This window comes from Miscanthus floridulus, chromosome 8 (assembly GCF_019320115.1).
Source record: "Miscanthus floridulus cultivar M001 chromosome 8, ASM1932011v1, whole genome shotgun sequence".
NCBI classification, from domain to species: Eukaryota; Viridiplantae; Streptophyta; class Magnoliopsida; order Poales; family Poaceae; genus Miscanthus; species Miscanthus floridulus.
In genome coordinates, this window is record NC_089587.1 from 87,558,667 (window position 1) to 87,579,363 (window position 20,697).

General features: G+C 42.4%; 1 long non-coding RNA gene across 1 annotated transcript; it reads left to right on the top strand.

Annotated features, from left to right (window-relative positions):
* The first annotated feature begins 1,447 nt into the window (after nucleotides 1–1,447).
* On the top strand, nucleotides 1,448–19,836 carry LOC136472863 (uncharacterized). The gene is made up of 4 exons (XR_010762442.1): nucleotides 1,448–1,483; nucleotides 9,874–10,034; nucleotides 18,425–18,585; nucleotides 19,645–19,836. It is a non-coding gene; the product is annotated as an uncharacterized lncRNA (long non-coding RNA).
* The last annotated feature ends 861 nt before the right edge of the window (nucleotides 19,837–20,697 follow it).

Consider the following 20,697-nt stretch of genomic DNA (forward strand, 5'->3'; position numbering starts at 1 on the left):
GGACCTATTTGTAGTAATTTGCTGAATCTTTGGAAATTCATAGTAATTCATAGGAAATTCGTAAAATAGTAAATGAGGACCTTTTGGAATCCTTGTGAAATTGTATATGCAGTGGATCTATAATATGGCATGTTTTAGTTTAAATATTTTGCGGTAAAAATAGATTTGTGCAGTAAGGTTGTAATGCTAGTTGAATTTGTTATTTTTCATAACTGTAGATCTAGGGCTCCAAATGAAGTGAAATTTTTGTGGCATGCTACTCATGTGATAGTTGATGTGTGGTAAAAATTTCATGAGTATTGGATGAAGTATGAGTGAGTTATTGGTTTATCTTGCTCTCACATGAATTCTTGCTTTAGCAACTTGTCTTTTTCATAGAGGTTGCTATACATATCCAAATGAAGTGAAATTTGTACAGTAGACTATTGAGAGGATATGTGAGCCACTGTAATTTTTGTAGAAGTTATTGTGCACTTTTGGTATATGTTCATTAAGTCACCTTGTTATCTAAAATAAATTAAGAAATGCATTAAAAGAATTTATTTGGTCATGGACACTAGGTTTTCTGGTGTTCTTTAGTCATGTGTGAAATGTTGGTAAAGTTGGTCTTGCCCAATTATGTGTTTGCAACGTGAGTTAATAATTATTTTCTTGCCGATGTGGTTTATAGACAGATCTGGGAACTTAGCAAAGTTCTTCATGATAATGTGCTTTGTTGTGAAACTTGTTTATACAAAAGTTGTAGATAATTCATGTATCTAGCTTCTATTAAAATTTGGTGTCATTTGGCCAAGTAGTTTAAGAGTTATAGCTGTTTAAAGTTGGGTTTCAGAAATGGCTGCTTTCTGTCAATTGTAGACCAGTTTCTGTAAATGAATATATTTGGCTTAGTTAAGTTGAGAATCATGCTAAGATGATTAAAGATGAATTGTAGAAAATTTCATAAGCTTTCCATAATGTCTTCTTGCAAGTCATTTGGATTTGTGTAACTCCAGTTATAGCTAAATCTTATAGCTGCTGTTTGCATGTCCAGAAATTGGCAGATTCCAATTATAGTGTTTGCTTGTATATTGTTAAGTGTGACTTATGCCTTGAATGATGACTGAGTTAGAGCACATGAGATCTTGGGAAAACTTGTGTCATGCTTGGTGTTGTCGTCTTCTTTGCCATCTTAGCATGATAGATTGTGTGATGGTTAAGTTAAGCATCGCAAAGTACTTAAGTGTGAGTGTAAACTATGCTTGTCCTTGCTTGCTATTTTGTGATGCATCTCATGGTACTATTCTTCATATTCATACACTTGCATATTGCATCTCATCTAGGTGCGCTAGATGAACCACGTGAAGAATATGATGTTGGAGCCAAACCCGAAGACGGTGTATGGAGGATCTATCCCGAAGATGGAAGGACTAAGCAAGTGTTAGGACCTGTGATGTCACCAGGACAGTGCAAGCTAACTGAACTGACTTGTGGCGGATCCCAGGCAAGCCTCGGAGCATTCTAAGTCTCCTACTTTATAAAAGCAATTCTTTCTATATACGAGTTATATATTGTTGCATTAAGTTATAGGAGTTGATTGAAACCGTTGATGCATTTATTACCATCCTTGCCTACCTTATTACCTTTTTACCCTGTTAGGTCAGGATCGAATAACTGCTTAGCCTTGCTTAGACCGGTAGCGATCGGAGATATCCGGTCACCTACATTATAGGTGGTTACTGGAAGAATTTAGCTATGGAAAGAATGATATCCTGGAATTAACCATGTGTGATGGATAATTGGAGACCGGACGGAAAAAGTTGGAGGCAACCAGACAGGGTTCTGGGGTGCTGTTAGTTTCCGTCTGTGTCGATTAAGGACCGACCGTTGTTGGGCCTCGAGTCATGTTGAACGCATGCCTTACATTTAGCTGGCCGGATAAAGTACCTTCTGACCGCGAAGCTAGGAGATTTTTCGGGCCGAGTAGATTGCCCGCAACGCACTGTGCCGGAGCAGGTGTGGTAGGACACGGGGGCGGGATGATAAGGCCAAAGTGCAGTCGGTCGGCCCCCGGGTACATGTGGTTCCTGGCAAACTCGAGATACCTGGAAAGTTGACTCGGTGATCAATATCTCACTTTAGCGGGTGAGTGAGGTTTGTGTAAGGAATAAATCACCAGCTGGTTAGGAATCGATTCGAATCGCCATCGCTCCTGGATAGTGAGCACTTGACACGAGTTACTGCATCGTAGTAATTATTATGGAACAATGATGGTTATCTGGATGGTATGGGATATGCTAAATCTAAATTGGTAACTGGATGTTATTGGTTAATCAAGTGATTGCTATAGTACAGGTGCTTACCTAGATGGATAGGCCATAATAAAGATGATGCAAAGTACTTAAAATGGTTTCTTCATGATAGCTTATGCTTTTCGCAAACAAGTCAGCTAGCCCACTAAAGAAAGCCTTGCATGATCCTTGGTGTCATTTGTTTTGGTTTCCGACGGGTAAGTCTAGCTGAGTACATTCGAGTACTCAGGGTTTATCCCACCTTGTTGCAGGTGATGTTCTCGACCTGTTGATGATGGTGGCTAACCACCGGTGGGCTCGGTGATTCTATACTTACTTCTCATCTATATGCTTTTGTCGGATGATGTCACTAAGCTAGCAATATATTTGGAACTTATATTAATGTAATCATTTGAACGCTATGTTGTTTTCACTAAGCGGTTTTGAAACCCAAACTTGTACTATTATTTATTAACCCCTTTGTAATATTATTTCCGCTGCAACCCGATGTATGTGATGTGTATTTGCTTAATCACGTGATCTTGGTTGTGATGTTGATTTACCGAGGTCTTTCGGGACACTCGGCGGACTACCGGGTTTATATGAGTGAAAGTATGGGTGTGTCAACGTGTTAGCGGGGACAACCGTACTTGATCTTGTATAAATTGGGCGGTTCTGTCACAGCTGGTATCAGAGCGAGATTAAGCATAATACTGTCAGGTACATAGTTTTAAAAGCTAAGTTTTGGTTTTAAAAGGTCTATTTTAACTAAAACTTCAGCTACAAGCAAATTTGTCAAAACTTATTCGCAAAACTATGCTAGCGACATCTTCCTTTATGCCCAGTTAAGGACTATTAGGTGGCTATCTAAGTACTAACTTTGGGGGATGTACTTTATTGAAAATTTTACTTTCGTCGTCCATACGGCGTGCTATTGTATGGATGCCATTCGTTTGAATGGTAATGTATGGATCAATTGCCTCTACGCCCAGGTAAGTGTGAGTTGTGAGAGTATGACCGTCCAACTGTCGGTCTAGGGGAGAGTTAGCTGTGGTTACTGGAATATTACATGTTACACACATGTATATATGAAGGTACTTAATTGTGGGTATATCTGTCGGGTAGCTATGGATATCGAAGTATATACATCTGGGGATGTATATATGGAGAGTATCTTAGTTTACTGTTTTCATTGTGCGCTTATTTATCTCTTGTGGGGATGGGCTGCAATGAATTTGCCTGCAGGTACGCTAACCACGAATGCGTAGATTGAATGTAGCTGACGACTAGCTATATATCGAGAGAGTACGTGTTATGCCACCGACATAGAACGTGATTGCCACCTTAGGCTGGCAATTTCGTGAGGACGAATAGGACGAGCATGCATCATGATTGTGCTTGTGCATAAATATGCTTTCCTTCCTTTGTTCTAAGTAACTTGTGATCGATGTATTGCACTATCTTCCTTGTGTGGAGTTAAACAAGAATGCCTCGTTCCATGTTGCTTGAATAGGAAGTGCTTGAGAAAAGTGTGTGCTTAGCCTTGCTAGAAATAATTGTGGTTACATGCTTAACCTATAATGTCCTCTAGTTTAGCCAAGTGGTGGGTATGTATGCTTGTTATCTAATTAGTGCCATAGTTATCACCCCTTTTGTCCTCGGTAAGCATACAAGTGTTGAAGAGCGCTATCCTAGAACCACGTCCAAGTTTTGGTAATCACTTGGTGGACACAAGACGTATATGGACATTTGGTAAGAAGTCCCCTGCTCAGTTGTCTTTGGCAATTAAGCTATGCTCTCTTACGTTGTGTTTTAATCTTCAGATCCCCTGCTTGTTGACTCCTAACCTTGTGACAACCTTTGTTTGCTATCCCTCCTTCGCATAGTGCTTGCTCCTATGCAACCCAATTTGTGCCATGTGAGATTTCTTGTAGGTTATATGTTCAGTAATGGTGCCACGATTAGCGATCTATGGTGCCACGACGAAACCGAGAGCCTCCTGTGGGTGCACACACAAGGCTGTGCTGCTCGGCACGCGCTGGTATCGAGGTTTCTAGTCATGATCCATTGCAGAACTGCACCGATATGTTATTCTCACTTGAGCTCTTCCTTGGTTATCTCTCCTTATCATGTCAAGAGATATATATGTTGAACTAGATGCAATAGGACTCCCTTGTGAAGTCGTCCAATGGTTAACCTTTGAAGAATAGGTCACTAACAGGAACATAATCAGACTGCAAGAGGTGGTAGACAAGTGACTCTACTTGACGATCCCTATAATGACGTCGATCATCTAGTGAGCAACTTATGTCATTTTCATTGGATCAGAAAGGTGCACCACACTTAAGGTTGAACAAGTTATCAGTCGGATGATAAATGGACCAGGAGATTATGTGCTATAATAGGTCACCTGATATATATGAGTTCCTGTCCAAGTTCTCAATCTTTAGGTGCATAAGGATCACGTAGACGAATCGACTTTTTTTTGGTGTGACCCCTTTCTGCTGACTTCAATGGCGACCATCTGTAGGCTTCGACCACAAATTTTTATTGTCAAGAGTAAAGATTTGGAACCTTTTTAGAGTTGAGGGACAACTGATTTGTTACCAGTAGAAAAGTTAGTCTTCAGTTAGGTAACAACTATTTGGTAACTATGAAGACCAGATCTCACAGGACAATGTTGATCAAGGAAACAGCAAACCTGGCCCTACGATGCAAGTGCTACTTCTTCTCCAAATGTGCTATCAAGTCAATTCCATCTTGGACAATCACGTATATAGTACAAGACGTTGTGTCGGCTAGGTAGGAGCTAGCGAAAGCACGTCCCTAGTTTTTAGTCAGCATCTTTGTGCCCCAAGGTGCCACTAACACATGTGTCCGGACTCTATTGGATGAAGTGCCGAAGGATATATAGGAATGGTTCCTTATCAATATAGAAATGCCCTACATGTGGAATAATGTTTTGTGCCCTGCGAAAACAGCCCACAAGTCCAATGCTTGTGCATAGTCAAGTTGGTGTCTAGAACGATGGTTGAAGTGTTACCAGAGAAGCATGTAAGGAAAACTCTAGCCTCCATCCTTAGCTAGGGAAAGGCTGCTGCTACTATGAGAAAAGTAGAGAGTGCAAAACACACACCTCAACGTGTGAAGCAAAGAAAAGGGAGAACACGAAATCTGTCCAGATTTTGTGGCACTAAACCGGTTATCTTCAAGCCGGCGATTAGTGACTCAAACGAAGTTGGATTGACCCCAAACTTGGTGACCTCATTCCTCACTTAGGATAGGTCGATGCCTCAAGTTTGTTGGAGTATTGGTTGAGTAAAACATTGGATTTGAGAGATATCTTGTCAGGCTCGGTTTGCTGCCATTTCAGAACAGAGCAGTTTTGGTAGAGGAATTATTTGGATGGTCAAACGGTGTCTGTTTGAGTTGAATTTTGGTGAGTAGTTAGAAGACCCATGGATCTACATGCCCACCAAAATTTGTGCATATTGAAGCAGTAGTTTGTGAGATATGAATAGAAAACAAAAGGGTACAGAATCTGCAATTCCGTTGTGACTGCGATCATCATTTGCATTAGACAGTTGTGTTTGTCATTCCTGCCAAGAAATTGCAACTTGTAGGTGTATTGCTGATTAGACAACCCTCTATACCCTTGAGAAGACTAATTGCACCCCTATGTGCCTTGCCTTTGCCCTCTTAGATCAGCAATGCGTGAGCAGTCAAGGTGTTCTAGAAGTCAAAATTGTGCCCTTGCAATTCGAAAGCAATTGGAAAGGTGTCTAACCATATATTTTCTTGGATTATGGTTTTTTTGAGATATTGATTGGCCTTAGAATGGAAGCCTCGACGACAAATGTAGTAAGAAAGCTGGTTTTGCTACGATGCAAGTCAACCCAACTTGCTGTGCAACTGCACCACGAAGGCAAATTGTACTCAACCTACTTGGTAGTGAACTAGTCCCTAGTTTTGTGATTACTTGCAACTTGTGTTGTCCTCCAAGCCTCGCTAACATCCTTCTACGTCAATGGTTCCCCAATGCTGACATGCCTTTGGTACCTTATAGGTGTTTTTACCCAAGAGGTTGCATCAGATTCCACCCAGATCCCTGTTGCAACCTGGATCCAAAGGCTCCCTAAGGAATGATCATCGAGAATGACAGAGTTAGCTACTATGTTTACCACTCACTTAGTAGACTCAGACCATACAATATTGTTATCAGAGAAAGAGAACTGCACACATGAACCATTGCAACGAGTATCCTTCAGAAGATTATCATCTAGTGCAAAGTCCATAAGGTCTGTGCTATATCCACTGGGGAGGTAGATGCTGCAAGTATTTAGTCTACGTTTGTATTGCTCTTCGTACATCGAGGACGAAGTACGTAGGACAGTGCTATCTTGGATTCCTTCCAATGTAACAATGCTTTATGGACGCCAATGAAAGAAATTCTTCAGACAACAACTTACGATGAAGAGCAAGTATCAGAAAGTATCGTGACCAAATTAGCCTCTCTGATACTCTGAAGTTAAGTGGCCTAATGCTATCACTGATGTTGGAAACTGGATGACATGTTTCTCTTCCCTTAAAAGTCTTTCACATCGAATCTCGGGACGTGATTCCTTTAAGGGGGGAGGGCGGATGTAACACCCCAGGTGTTTGCCACCAGTTAAGCAATGGGTTTGAGCTAAAACATGGTATATTAAGTGATGATGAAGATGTCAAGGTCAAACCTATAGAAACGAGCCCCAACCTAGACTTGGAGATTGCACCTTTGCTCGCCTATAGACCCCTTTTCAAGATATATGCTTGGGTGGTGTTATTGGAATATATTCGTATGTCTCACATCAATAACCCCCTATATTGATCCATGGAAAAGTTTCGTGAAGTTTGGAATCAAGAAGTCACATGAAATGACGAGTTATGTCGTTGCTTGAATTATTTTATAAAGTGAAGGGAATTCTCGATCGTCAACCAAATTTTGCAACCATGCCCAAATGACTCTAGATGAACTCTACAACAAAAGTCATGAAAGGTTCATGTTGGGCAAATGCCAATAAAATGCTCCAATGGATCAAAAAGGATAATTTAAGCTTCATCGTGATCCTACTTTGGTCAAAGTAGAACAACAGGTTCTATACCAGTTTTGAGGTTGGACCTTAAATGAAAGTTGTAGTCCATATTATGTAGAACAAACTTTGTTTTTGGACTAAGAGCTAGATCATCTTGGAAGCAAGTCAAATCGAGGTCACAAGATCAAATTTGCTGCTGATTTCAGCACTTAGAAATATTCTAAGTCTGGAATTTCGCTAAGCAACGACGTTGGCATTCCGCGTTCTCCAAATTTTGCTAAGCAACTTCAGTTGATCCAAATGTAAAAGTTGGAGCTTACATGATGGGGAAGAACATACAAGAAGATGGCACCAGTTGCATTTCATTTCGACCATCAATTTTGGATGTTTGCTTGTCGCTGTCAAATCACTGACACTATCAAGTTTAGTACTAATTATCTGCTAATCCAACAGCCTAATGGCCGAGCACCCTTAATCAAGTTTGTAGAGCATCAGAAGATGAAGAATTTTGCTTCAAGGCCCATAGCCCAGTTCGGAGCAGAGCTGGCCCAAAAACGGACTCCAAGGCGGGCACAGTGACGCTCACCACGTGTTCGACGAAAGGGCGCCGTGGCAGCCATGCAGCAGAGCGCGCGTTTCATTGCCGCCGCGCGTCCGACCTCTGTGCCACGCGCCGCCTCGCGCCCTGCTGCTCCAAGACCGAGCGCCCGGGTGTCTCCCTACCTCCCTCCCTTGCTCTCGCCCTCCCTGGCGCATTTCCTCTGCGCGCTTGCTCGCTCTGTTGCCGCGCGGCTGCTCGCCATGGCCATGGCCGCCATTGCCAACTCCCAACCACCGCCTTGCCCCTCTGCTGCGCCATGCCTTGCTGCTCACTCCACCCGCCGCTCCCTTCACCTTTCCCACCTCACGCGGAGCCTCCTGGCCGTCGGTGTTGCATGCTCAGATCGCCGCCGCCGCTGCAGCCGCCGCCCGCGCGTGGCCAAGCCACCGTGGGCCACCTCGGGCCGAGCCGAGGCCTCCGGCGGGTGCGTAAGGACCCCCTGTTGCTCCCCCACTACTCGTCGCCATCAATTGCCGCCTCTCCGGCCGGATTCCGCGAGCCCCGACGACCTCCCTGTTCAAAATCCCGTCAGGGACCTCCTACAAAAATTCGACGAAAGTCAGGGTTCTAACTGCGAAGTCAGTGACTCAGATGAATAGTGCCGATAAGGACCTATTTGTAGTAATTTGCTGAATCTTTGGAAATTCATAGTAATTCATAGGAAATTCGTAAAATAGTAAATGAGGACCTTTTGGAATCCTTGTGAAATTGTATATGCAGTGGATCTATAATATGGCATGTTTTAGTTTAAATATTTTGCGGTAAAAATAGATTTGTGCAGTAAGGTTGTAATGCTAGTTGAATTTGTTATTTTTCATAACTGTAGATCTAGGGCTCCAAATGAAGTGAAATTTTTGTGGCATGCTACTCATGTGATAGTTGATGTGTGGTAAAAATTTCATGAGTATTGGATGAAGTATGAGTGAGTTATTGGTTTATCTTGCTCTCACATGAATTCTTGCTTTAGCAACTTGTCTTTTTCATAGAGGTTGCTATACATATCCAAATGAAGTGAAATTTGTACAGTAGACTATTGAGAGGATATGTGAGCCACTGTAATTTTTGTAGAAGTTATTGTGCACTTTTGGTATATGTTCATTAAGTCACCTTGTTATCTAAAATAAATTAAGAAATGCATTAAAAGAATTTATTTGGTCATGGACACTAGGTTTTCTGGTGTTCTTTAGTCATGTGTGAAATGTTGGTAAAGTTGGTCTTGCCCAATTATGTGTTTGCAACGTGAGTTAATAATTATTTTCTTGCCGATGTGGTTTATAGACAGATCTGGGAACTTAGCAAAGTTCTTCATGATAATGTGCTTTGTTGTGAAACTTGTTTATACAAAAGTTGTAGATAATTCATGTATCTAGCTTCTATTAAAATTTGGTGTCATTTGGCCAAGTAGTTTAAGAGTTATAGCTGTTTAAAGTTGGGTTTCAGAAATGGCTGCTTTCTGTCAATTGTAGACCAGTTTCTGTAAATGAATATATTTGGCTTAGTTAAGTTGAGAATCATGCTAAGATGATTAAAGATGAATTGTAGAAAATTTCATAAGCTTTCCATAATGTCTTCTTGCAAGTCATTTGGATTTGTGTAACTCCAGTTATAGCTAAATCTTATAGCTGCTGTTTGCATGTCCAGAAATTGGCAGATTCCAATTATAGTGTTTGCTTGTATATTGTTAAGTGTGACTTATGCCTTGAATGATGACTGAGTTAGAGCACATGAGATCTTGGGAAAACTTGTGTCATGCTTGGTGTTGTCGTCTTCTTTGCCATCTTAGCATGATAGATTGTGTGATGGTTAAGTTAAGCATCGCAAAGTACTTAAGTGTGAGTGTAAACTATGCTTGTCCTTGCTTGCTATTTTGTGATGCATCTCATGGTACTATTCTTCATATTCATACACTTGCATATTGCATCTCATCTAGGTGCGCTAGATGAACCACGTGAAGAATATGATGTTGGAGCCAAACCCGAAGACGGTGTATGGAGGATCTATCCCGAAGATGGAAGGACTAAGCAAGTGTTAGGACCTGTGATGTCACCAGGACGGTGCAAGCTAACTGAACTGACTTGTGGCGGATCCCAGGCAAGCCCCAGAGCATTCTAAGTCTCCTACTTTATAAAAGCAATTCTTTCTATATACGAGTTATATATTGTTGCATTAAGTTGTAGGAGTTGATTGAAACCGTTGATGCATTTATTACCATCCTTGCCTACCTTATTACCTTTTTACCCTGTTAGGTCAGGATCGAATAACTGCTTAGCCTTGCTTAGACCGGTAGCGATCGGAGATATCCGATCACCTACATTATAGGTGGTTACTGGAAGAATTTAGCTATGGAAAGAATGATATCCTGGAATTAACCATGTGTGATGGATAATTGGAGACCGGACGGAAAAAGTTGGAGGCAACCAGACAGGGTTCTGGGGTGCTGTTAGTTTCCGTCTGTGTCGATTAAGGACCGACCGTTGTTGGGCCTCGAGTCATGTTGAACGCATGCCTTACATTTAGCTGGCCGGATAAAGTACCTTCCAACCGCGAAGCTGGGAGATTTTTCAGGCCGAGTAGATTGCCCGCAACGCACTGTGCCGGAGCAGGTGTGGTAGGACACGGGGGCGGGATGATAAGGCCAAAGTGCAGTCGGTCGGCCCCCGGGTACATGTGGTTCCTGGCAAACTCGAGATACCTGGAAAGTTGACTCGGTGATCAATATCTCACTTTAGCGGGTGAGTGAGGTTTGTGTAAGGAATAAATCACCAGCTGGTTAGGAATCGATTCGAATCGCCATCGCTCCTGGATAGTGAGCACTTGACTCGAGTTACTGCATCGTAGTAATTATTATGGAACAATGATGGTTATCTGGATGGTATGGGATATGCTAAATCTAAATTGGTAACTGGATGTTATTGGTTAATCAAGTGATTGCTATAGTACATGTGCTTACCTAGATGGATAGGCCATAATAAAGATGATGCAAAGTACTTAAAATGGTTTCTTCATGATAGCTTATGCTTTTCGCAAACAAGTCAGCTAGCCCACTAAAGAAAGCCTTGCATGATCCTTGGTGTCATTTGTTTTGGTTTCCGACGGGTAAGTCTGGCTGAGTACATTCGAGTACTCAGGGTTTATCCCACCTTGTTGCAGGTGATGTTCTCGACCTGTTGATGATGGTGGCTAACCACCGGTGGGCTCGGTGATTCTATACTTACTTCTCATCTATATGCTTTTGTCGGATGATGTCACTAAGCTAGCAATATATTTGGAACTTATATTAATGTAATCATTTGAACGCTATGTTGTTTTCACTAAGCGGTTTTGAAACCCAAACTTGTACTATTATTTATTAACCCCTTTGTAATATTATTTCCGCTGCAACCCGATGTATGTGATGTGTATTTGCTTAATCACGTGATCTTGGTTGTGATGTTGATTTACCGAGGTCTTTCGGGACACTCGGCGGACTACCGGGTTTATATGAGTGAAAGTATGGGTGTGTCAACGTGTTAGCGGGGACAACCGTACTTGATCTTGTATAAATTGGGCGGTTCTGTCACAGCTGGTATCAGAGCGAGATTAAGCATAATACTGTCAGGTACATAGTTTTAAAAGCTAAGTTTTGGTTTTAAAAGGTCTATTTTAACTAAAACTTCAGCTACAAGCAAATTTGTCAAAACTTATTCGCAAAACTATGCTAGCGACATCTTCCTTTATGCCCAGTTAAGGACTATTAGGTGGCTATCTAAGTACTAACTTTGGGGGATGTACTTTATTGAAAATTTTACTTTCGTCGTCCATACGGCGTGCTATTGTATGGATGCCATTCGTTTGAATGGTAATGTATGGATCAATTGCCTCTACGCCCAGGTAAGTGTGAGTTGTGAGAGTATGACCGTCCAACTGTCGGTCTAGGGGAGAGTTAGCTGTGGTTACTGGAATATTACATGTTACACACATGTATATATGAAGGTACTTAATTGTGGGTATATCTGTCGGGTAGCTATGGATATCGAAGTATATACATCTGGGGATGTATATATGGAGAGTATCTTAGTTTACTGTTTTCATTGTGCGCTTATTTATCTCTTGTGGGGATGGGCTGCAATGAATTTGCCTGCAGGTACGCTAACCACGAATGCGTAGATTGAATGTAGCTGACGACTAGCTATATATCGAGAGAGTACGTGTTATGCCACCGACATAGAACGTGATTGCCACCTTAGGCTGGCAATTTCGTGAGGACGAATAGGACGAGCATGCATCATGATTGTGCTTGTGCATAAATATGCTTTCCTTCCTTTGTTCTAAGTAACTTGTGATCGATGTATTGCACTATCTTCCTTGTGTGGAGTTAAACAAGAATGCCTCGTTCCATGTTGCTTGAATAGGAAGTGCTTGAGAAAAGTGTGTGCTTAGCCTTGCTAGAAATAATTGTGGTTACATGCTTAACCTATAATGTCCTCTAGTTTAGCCAAGTGGTGGGTATGTATGCTTGTTATCTAATTAGTGCCATAGTTATCACCCCTTTTGTCCTCGGTAAGCATACAAGTGTTGAAGAGCGCTATCCTAGAACCACGTCCAAGTTTTGGTAATCACTTGGTGGACACAAGACGTATATGGACATTTGGTAAGAAGTCCCCTGCTCAGTTGTCTTTGGCAATTAAGCTATGCTCTCTTACGTTGTGTTTTAATCTTCAGATCCCCTGCTTGTTGACTCCTAACCTTGTGACAACCTTTGTTTGCTATCCCTCCTTCGCATAGTGCTTGCTCCTATGCAACCCAATTTGTGCCATGTGAGATTTCTTGTAGGTTATATGTTCAGTAATGGTGCCACGATTAGCGATCTATGGTGCCACGACAAAACCGAGAGCCTCCTGTGGGTGCACACACAAGGCTGTGCTGCTCGGCACGCGCTGGTATCGAGGTTTCTAGTCATGATCCATTGCAGAACTGCACCGATATGTTATTCTCACTTGAGCTCTTCCTTGGTTATCTCTCCTTATCATGTCAAGAGATATATATGTTGAACTAGATGCAATAGGACTCCCTTGTGAAGTCGTCCAATGGTTAACCTTTGAAGAATAGGTCACTAACAGGAACATAATCAGACTGCAAGAGGTGGTAGACAAGTGACTCTACTTGACGATCCCTATAATGACGTCGATCATCTAGTGAGCAACTTATGTCATTTTCATTGGATCAGAAAGGTGCACCACACTTAAGGTTGAACAAGTTATCAGTCGGATGATAAATGGACCAGGAGATTATGTGCTATAATAGGTCACCTGATATATATGAGTTCCTGTCCAAGTTCTCAATCTTTAGGTGCATAAGGATCACGTAGACGAATCGACTTTTTTTTGGTGTGACCCCTTTCTGCTGACTTCAATGGCGACCATCTGTAGGCTTCGACCACAAATTTTTATTGTCAAGAGTAAAGATTTGGAACCTTTTTAGAGTTGAGGGACAACTGATTTGTTACCAGTAGAAAAGTTAGTCTTCAGTTAGGTAACAACTATTTGGTAACTATGAAGACCAGATCTCACAGGACAATGTTGATCAAGGAAACAGCAAACCTGGCCCTACGATGCAAGTGCTACTTCTTCTCCAAATGTGCTATCAAGTCAATTCCATCTTGGACAATCACGTATATAGTACAAGACGTTGTGTCGGCTAGGTAGGAGCTAGCGAAAGCACGTCCCTAGTTTTTAGTCAGCATCTTTGTGCCCCAAGGTGCCACTAACACATGTGTCCGGACTCTATTGGATGAAGTGCCGAAGGATATATAGGAATGGTTCCTTATCAATATAGAAATGCCCTACATGTGGAATAATGTTTTGTGCCCTGCGAAAACAGCCCACAAGTCCAATGCTTGTGCATAGTCAAGTTGGTGTCTAGAACGATGGTTGAAGTGTTACCAGAGAAGCATGTAAGGAAAACTCTAGCCTCCATCCTTAGCTAGGGAAAGGCTGCTGCTACTATGAGAAAAGTAGAGAGTGCAAAACACACACCTCAACGTGTGAAGCAAAGAAAAGGGAGAACACGAAATCTGTCCAGATTTTGTGGCACTAAACCGGTTATCTTCAAGCCGGCGATTAGTGACTCAAACGAAGTTGGATTGACCCCAAACTTGGTGACCTCATTCCTCACTTAGGATAGGTCGATGCCTCAAGTTTGTTGGAGTATTGGTTGAGTAAAACATTGGATTTGAGAGATATCTTGTCAGGCTCGGTTTGCTGCCATTTCAGAACAGAGCAGTTTTGGTAGAGGAATTATTTGGATGGTCAAACGGTGTCTGTTTGAGTTGAATTTTGGTGAGTAGTTAGAAGACCCATGGATCTACATGCCCACCAAAATTTGTGCATATTGAAGCAGTAGTTTGTGAGATATGAATAGAAAACAAAAGGGTACAGAATCTGCAATTCCGTTGTGACTGCGATCATCATTTGCATTAGACAGTTGTGTTTGTCATTCCTGCCAAGAAATTGCAACTTGTAGGTGTATTGCTGATTAGACAACCCTCTATACCCTTGAGAAGACTAATTGCACCCCTATGTGCCTTGCCTTTGCCCTCTTAGATCAGCAATGCGTGAGCAGTCAAGGTGTTCTAGAAGTCAAAATTGTGCCCTTGCAATTCGAAAGCAATTGGAAAGGTGTCTAACCATATATTTTCTTGGATTATGGTTTTTTTGAGATATTGATTGGCCTTAGAATGGAAGCCTCGACGACAAATGTAGTAAGAAAGCTGGTTTTGCTACGATGCAAGTCAACCCAACTTGCTGTGCAACTGCACCACGAAGGCAAATTGTACTCAACCTACTTGGTAGTGAACTAGTCCCTAGTTTTGTGATTACTTGCAACTTGTGTTGTCCTCCAAGCCTCGCTAACATCCTTCTACGTCAATGGTTCCCCAATGCTGACATGCCTTTGGTACCTTATAGGTGTTTTTACCCAAGAGGTTGCATCAGATTCCACCCAGATCCCTGTTGCAACCTGGATCCAAAGGCTCCCTAAGGAATGATCATCGAGAATGACAGAGTTAGCTACTATGTTTACCACTCACTTAGTAGACTCAGACCATACAATATTGTTATCAGAGAAAGAGAACTGCACACATGAACCATTGCAACGAGTATCCTTCAGAAGATTATCATCTAGTGCAAAGTCCATAAGGTCTGTGCTATATCCACTGGGGAGGTAGATGCTGCAAGTATTTAGTCTACGTTTGTATTGCTCTTCGTACATCGAGGACGAAGTACGTAGGACAGTGCTATCTTGGATTCCTTCCAATGTAACAATGCTTTATGGACGCCAATGAAAGAAATTCTTCAGACAACAACTTACGATGAAGAGCAAGTATCAGAAAGTATCGTGACCAAATTAGCCTCTCTGATACTCTGAAGTTAAGTGGCCTAATGCTATCACTGATGTTGGAAACTGGATGACATGTTTCTCTTCCCTTAAAAGTCTTTCACATCGAATCTCGGGACGTGATTCCTTTAAGGGGGGAGGGCGGATGTAACACCCCAGGTGTTTGCCACCAGTTAAGCAATGGGTTTGAGCTAAAACATGGTATATTAAGTGATGATGAAGATGTCAAGGTCAAACCTATAGAAACGAGCCCCAACCTAGACTTGGAGATTGCACCTTTGCTCGCCTATAGACCCCTTTTCAAGATATATGCTTGGGTGGTGTTATTGGAATATATTCGTATGTCTCACATCAATAACCCCCTATATTGATCCATGGAAAAGTTTCGTGAAGTTTGGAATCAAGAAGTCACATGAAATGACGAGTTATGTCGTTGCTTGAATTATTTTATAAAGTGAAGGGAATTCTCGATCGTCAACCAAATTTTGCAACCATGCCCAAATGACTCTAGATGAACTCTACAACAAAAGTCATGAAAGGTTCATGTTGGGCAAATGCCAATAAAATGCTCCAATGGATCAAAAAGGATAATTTAAGCTTCATCGTGATCCTACTTTGGTCAAAGTAGAACAACAGGTTCTATACCAGTTTTGAGGTTGGACCTTAAATGAAAGTTGTAGTCCATATTATGTAGAACAAACTTTGTTTTTGGACTAAGAGCTAGATCATCTTGGAAGCAAGTCAAATCGAGGTCACAAGATCAAATTTGCTGCTGATTTCAGCACTTAGAAATATTCTAAGTCTGGAATTTCGCTAAGCAACGACGTTGGCATTCCGCGTTCTCCAAATTTTGCTAAGCAACTTCAGTTGATCCAAATGTAAAAGTTGGAGCTTACATGATGGGGAAGAACATACAAGAAGATGGCACCAGTTGCATTTCATTTCGACCATCAATTTTGGATGTTTGCTTGTCGCTGTCAAATCACTGACACTATCAAGTTTAGTACTAATTATCTGCTAATCCAACAGCCTAATGGCCGAGCACCCTTAATCAAGTTTGTAGAGCATCAGAAGATGAAGAATTTTGCTTCAAGGCCCATAGCCCAGTTCGGAGCAGAGCTGGCCCAAAAACGGACTCCAAGGCGGGCACAGTGACGCTCACCACGTGTTCGACGAAAGGGCGCCGTGGCAGCCATGCAGCAGAGCGCGCGTTTCATTGCCGCCGCGCGTCCGACCTCTGTGCCACGCGCCGCCTCGCGCCCTGCTGCTCCAAGACCGAGCGCCCGGGTGTCTCCCTACCTCCCTCCCTTGCTCTCGCCCTCCCTGGCGCATTTCCTCTGCGCGCTTGCTCGCTCTGTTGCCGCGCAGCTGCTCGCCATGGCCATGGCCGCCATTGCCAACTCCCAACCACCGCCTTGCCCCTCTGCTGCGCCATGCCTTGCTGCTCACTCCACCCGCCGCTCCCTTCACCTTTCCCACCTCACGCGGAGCCTCCTGGCCGTCGGTGTTGCATGCTCAGATCGCCGCCGCCGCTGCAGCCGCCGCCCGCGCGTGGCCAAGCCACCGTGGGCCACCTCGGGCCGAGCCGAGGCCTCCGGCGGGTGCGTAAGGACCCCCTGTTGCTCCCCCACTACTCGTCGCCATCAATTGCCGCCTCTCCGGCCGGATTCCGCGAGCCCCGACGACCTCCCTGTTCAAAATCCCGTCAGGGACCTCCTACAAAAATTCGACGAAAGTCAGGGTTCTAACTGCGAAGTCAGTGACTCAGATGAATAGTGCCAATAAGGACCTATTTGTAGTAATTTGCTGAATCTTTGGAAATTCATAGTAATTCATAGGAAATTCGTAAAATAGTAAATGAGGACCTTTTGGAATCCTTGTGAAATTGTATATGCAGTGGATCTATAATATGGCATGTTTTAGTTTAAATATTTTGCGGTAAAAATAGATTTGTGCAGTAAGGTTGTAATGCTAGTTGAATTTGTTATTTTTCATAACTGTAGATCTAGGGCTCCAAATGAAGTGAAATTTTTGTGGCATGCTACTCATGTGATAGTTGATGTGTGGTAAAAATTTCATGAGTATTGGATGAAGTATGAGTGAGTTATTGGTTTATCTTGCTCTCACATGAATTCTTGCTTTAGCAACTTGTCTTTTTCATAGAGGTTGCTATACATATCCAAATGAAGTGAAATTTGTACAGTAGACTATTGAGAGGATATGTGAGCCACTGTAATTTTTGTAGAAGTTATTGTGCACTTTTGGTATATGTTCATTAAGTCACCTTGTTATCTAAAATAAATTAAGAAATGCATTAAAAGAATTTATTTGGTCATGGACACTAGGTTTTCTGGTGTTCTTTAGTCATGTGTGAAATGTTGGTAAAGTTGGTCTTGCCCAATTATGTGTTTGCAACGTGAGTTAATAATTATTTTCTTGCCGATGTGGTTTATAGACAGATCTGGGAACTTAGCAAAGTTCTTCATGATAATGTGCTTTGTTGTGAAACTTGTTTATACAAAAGTTGTAGATAATTCATGTATCTAGCTTCTATTAAAATTTGGTGTCATTTGGCCAAGTAGTTTAAGAGTTATAGCTGTTTAAAGTTGGGTTTCAGAAATGGCTGCTTTCTGTCAATTGTAGACCAGTTTCTGTAAATGAATATATTTGGCTTAGTTAAGTTGAGAATCATGCTAAGATGATTAAAGATGAATTGTAGAAAATTTCATAAGCTTTCCATAATGTCTTCTTGCAAGTCATTTGGATTTGTGTAACTCCAGTTATAGCTAAATCTTATAGCTGCTGTTTGCATGTCCAGAAATTGGCAGATTCCAATTATAGTGTTTGCTTGTATATTGTTAAGTGTGACTTATGCCTTGAATGATGACTGAGTTAGAGCACATGAGATCTTGGGAAAACTTGTGTCATGCTTGGTGTTGTCGTCTTCTTTGCCATCTTAGCATGATAGATTGTGTGATGGTTAAGTTAAGCATCGCAAAGTACTTAAGTGTGAGTGTAAACTATGCTTGTCCTTGCTTGCTATTTTGTGATGCATCTCATGGTACTATTCTTCATATTCATACACTTGCATATTGCATCTCATCTAGGTGCGCTAGATGAACCACGTGAAGAATATGATGTTGGAGCCAAACCCGAAGACGGTGTATGGAGGATCTATCCCGAAGATGGAAGGACTAAGCAAGTGTTAGGACCTGTGATGTCACCAGGACGGTGCAAGCTAACTGAACTGACTTGTGGCGGATCCCAGGCAAGCCCCAGAGCATTCTAAGTCTCCTACTTTATAAAAGCAATTCTTTCTATATACGAGTTATATATTGTTGCATTAAGTTGTAGGAGTTGATTGAAACCGTTGATGCATTTATTACCATCCTTGCCTACCTTATTACCTTTTTACCCTGTTAGGTCAGGATCGAATAACTGCTTAGCCTTGCTTAGACCGGTAGCGATCGGAGATATCCGATCACCTACATTATAGGTGGTTACTGGAAGAATTTAGCTATGGAAAGAATGATATCCTGGAATTAACCATGTGTGATGGATAATTGGAGACCGGACGGAAAAAGTTGGAGGCAACCAGACAGGGTTCTGGGGTGCTGTTAGTTTCCGTCTGTGTCGATTAAGGACCGACCGTTGTTGGGCCTCGAGTCATGTTGAACGCATGCCTTACATTTAGCTGGCCGGATAAAGTACCTTCCAACCGCGAAGCTGGGAGATTTTTCAGGCCGAGTAGATTGCCCGCAACGCACTGTGCCGGAGCAGGTGTGGTAGGACACGGGGGCGGGATGATAAGGCCAAAGTGCAGTCGGTCGGCCCCCGGGTACATGTGGTTCCTGGCAAACTCGAGATACCTGGAAAGTTGACTCGGTGATCAATATCTCACTTTAGCGGGTGAGTGAGGTTTGTGTAAGGAATAAATCACCAGCTGGTTAGGAATCGATTCGAATCGCCATCGCTCCTGGATAGTGAGCACTTGACTCGAGTTACTGCATCGTAGTAATTATTATGGAACAATGATGGTTATCTGGATGGTATGGGATATGCTAAATCTAAATTGGTAACTGGATGTTATTGGTTAATCAAGTGATTGCTATAGTACATGTGCTTACCTAGATGGATAGGCCATAATAAAGATGATGCAAAGTACTTAAAATGGTTTCTTCATGATAGCTTATGCTTTTCGCAAACAAGTCAGCTAGCCCACTAAAGAAAGCCTTGCATGATCCTTGGTGTCATTTGTTTTGGTTTCCGACGGGTAAGTCTGGCTGAGTACATTCGAGTACTCAGGGTTTATCCCACCTTGTTGCAGGTGATGTTCTCGACCTGTTGATGATGGTGGCTAACCACCGGTGGGCTCGGTGATTCTATACTTACTTCTCATCTATATGCTTTTGTCGGATGATGTCACTAAGCTAGCAATATATTTGGAACTTATATTAATGTAATCATTTGAACGCTATGTTGTTTTCACTAAGCGGTTTTGAAACCCAAACTTGTACTATTATTTATTAACCCCTTTGTAATATTATTTCCGCTGCAACCCGATGTATGTGATGTGTATTTGCTTAATCACGCGATCTTGGTTGTGATGTTGATTTACCGAGGTCTTTCGGGACACTCGGCGGACTACCGGGTTTATATGAGTGAAAGTATGGGTGTGTCAACGTGTTAGCGGGGACAACCGTACTTGATCTTGTATAAATTGGGCGGTTCTGTCACAGCGGACAATTCTAGTCCCACTATGAGCGCTATGTTTGCAGTCATGAAGATGTTCTACGCTCGTCAGGACACCAAGGACTTCTAGCAGGAGTCCTATACCACTTGCATGGATAAGCTCATCAGAGCCAAAGCTGCACAACGTAAACTCAAGAAGTGTGTGCGCAAGCACAAAAAGGCAGCAAGTGAGGCTCGATGGAAAACTGATCAAGCATATGTAGCTTTGAGAAATCTCCACACCCAAATAGAGCAAATTGATCAGCAGAGAGCTATTGCCCAAGAGGCAAGAGCAGATGATGAAGCAATGTTAGCAGGACTGCGGGAGCAGCTAGAGGCCACCCATGCCGAGGCGTTCATAGCTATGCACCAGCGGATCCTAGCAAACAACCGTGCAGCTATGGCAAAAGTAGAACGAGACACAAACCATGCCACGAGCGTCCAGCAGGACCATGTTGAGAGGGACTAACACCAGCAGCTTGCACAAACCCAGAACATGGTAATGGATCTTCAGCAAGAGGTGCATTTTTTGAACAACCAACTGCACCCGATCCTTGACGAGAAAGAAGAAGATCCAGAGATGTTAGTAGAAGATGGTGGCTGGGACGAAGAAGAAGTTGAGCTAGAGAATGAGGATGATCCTATCTCT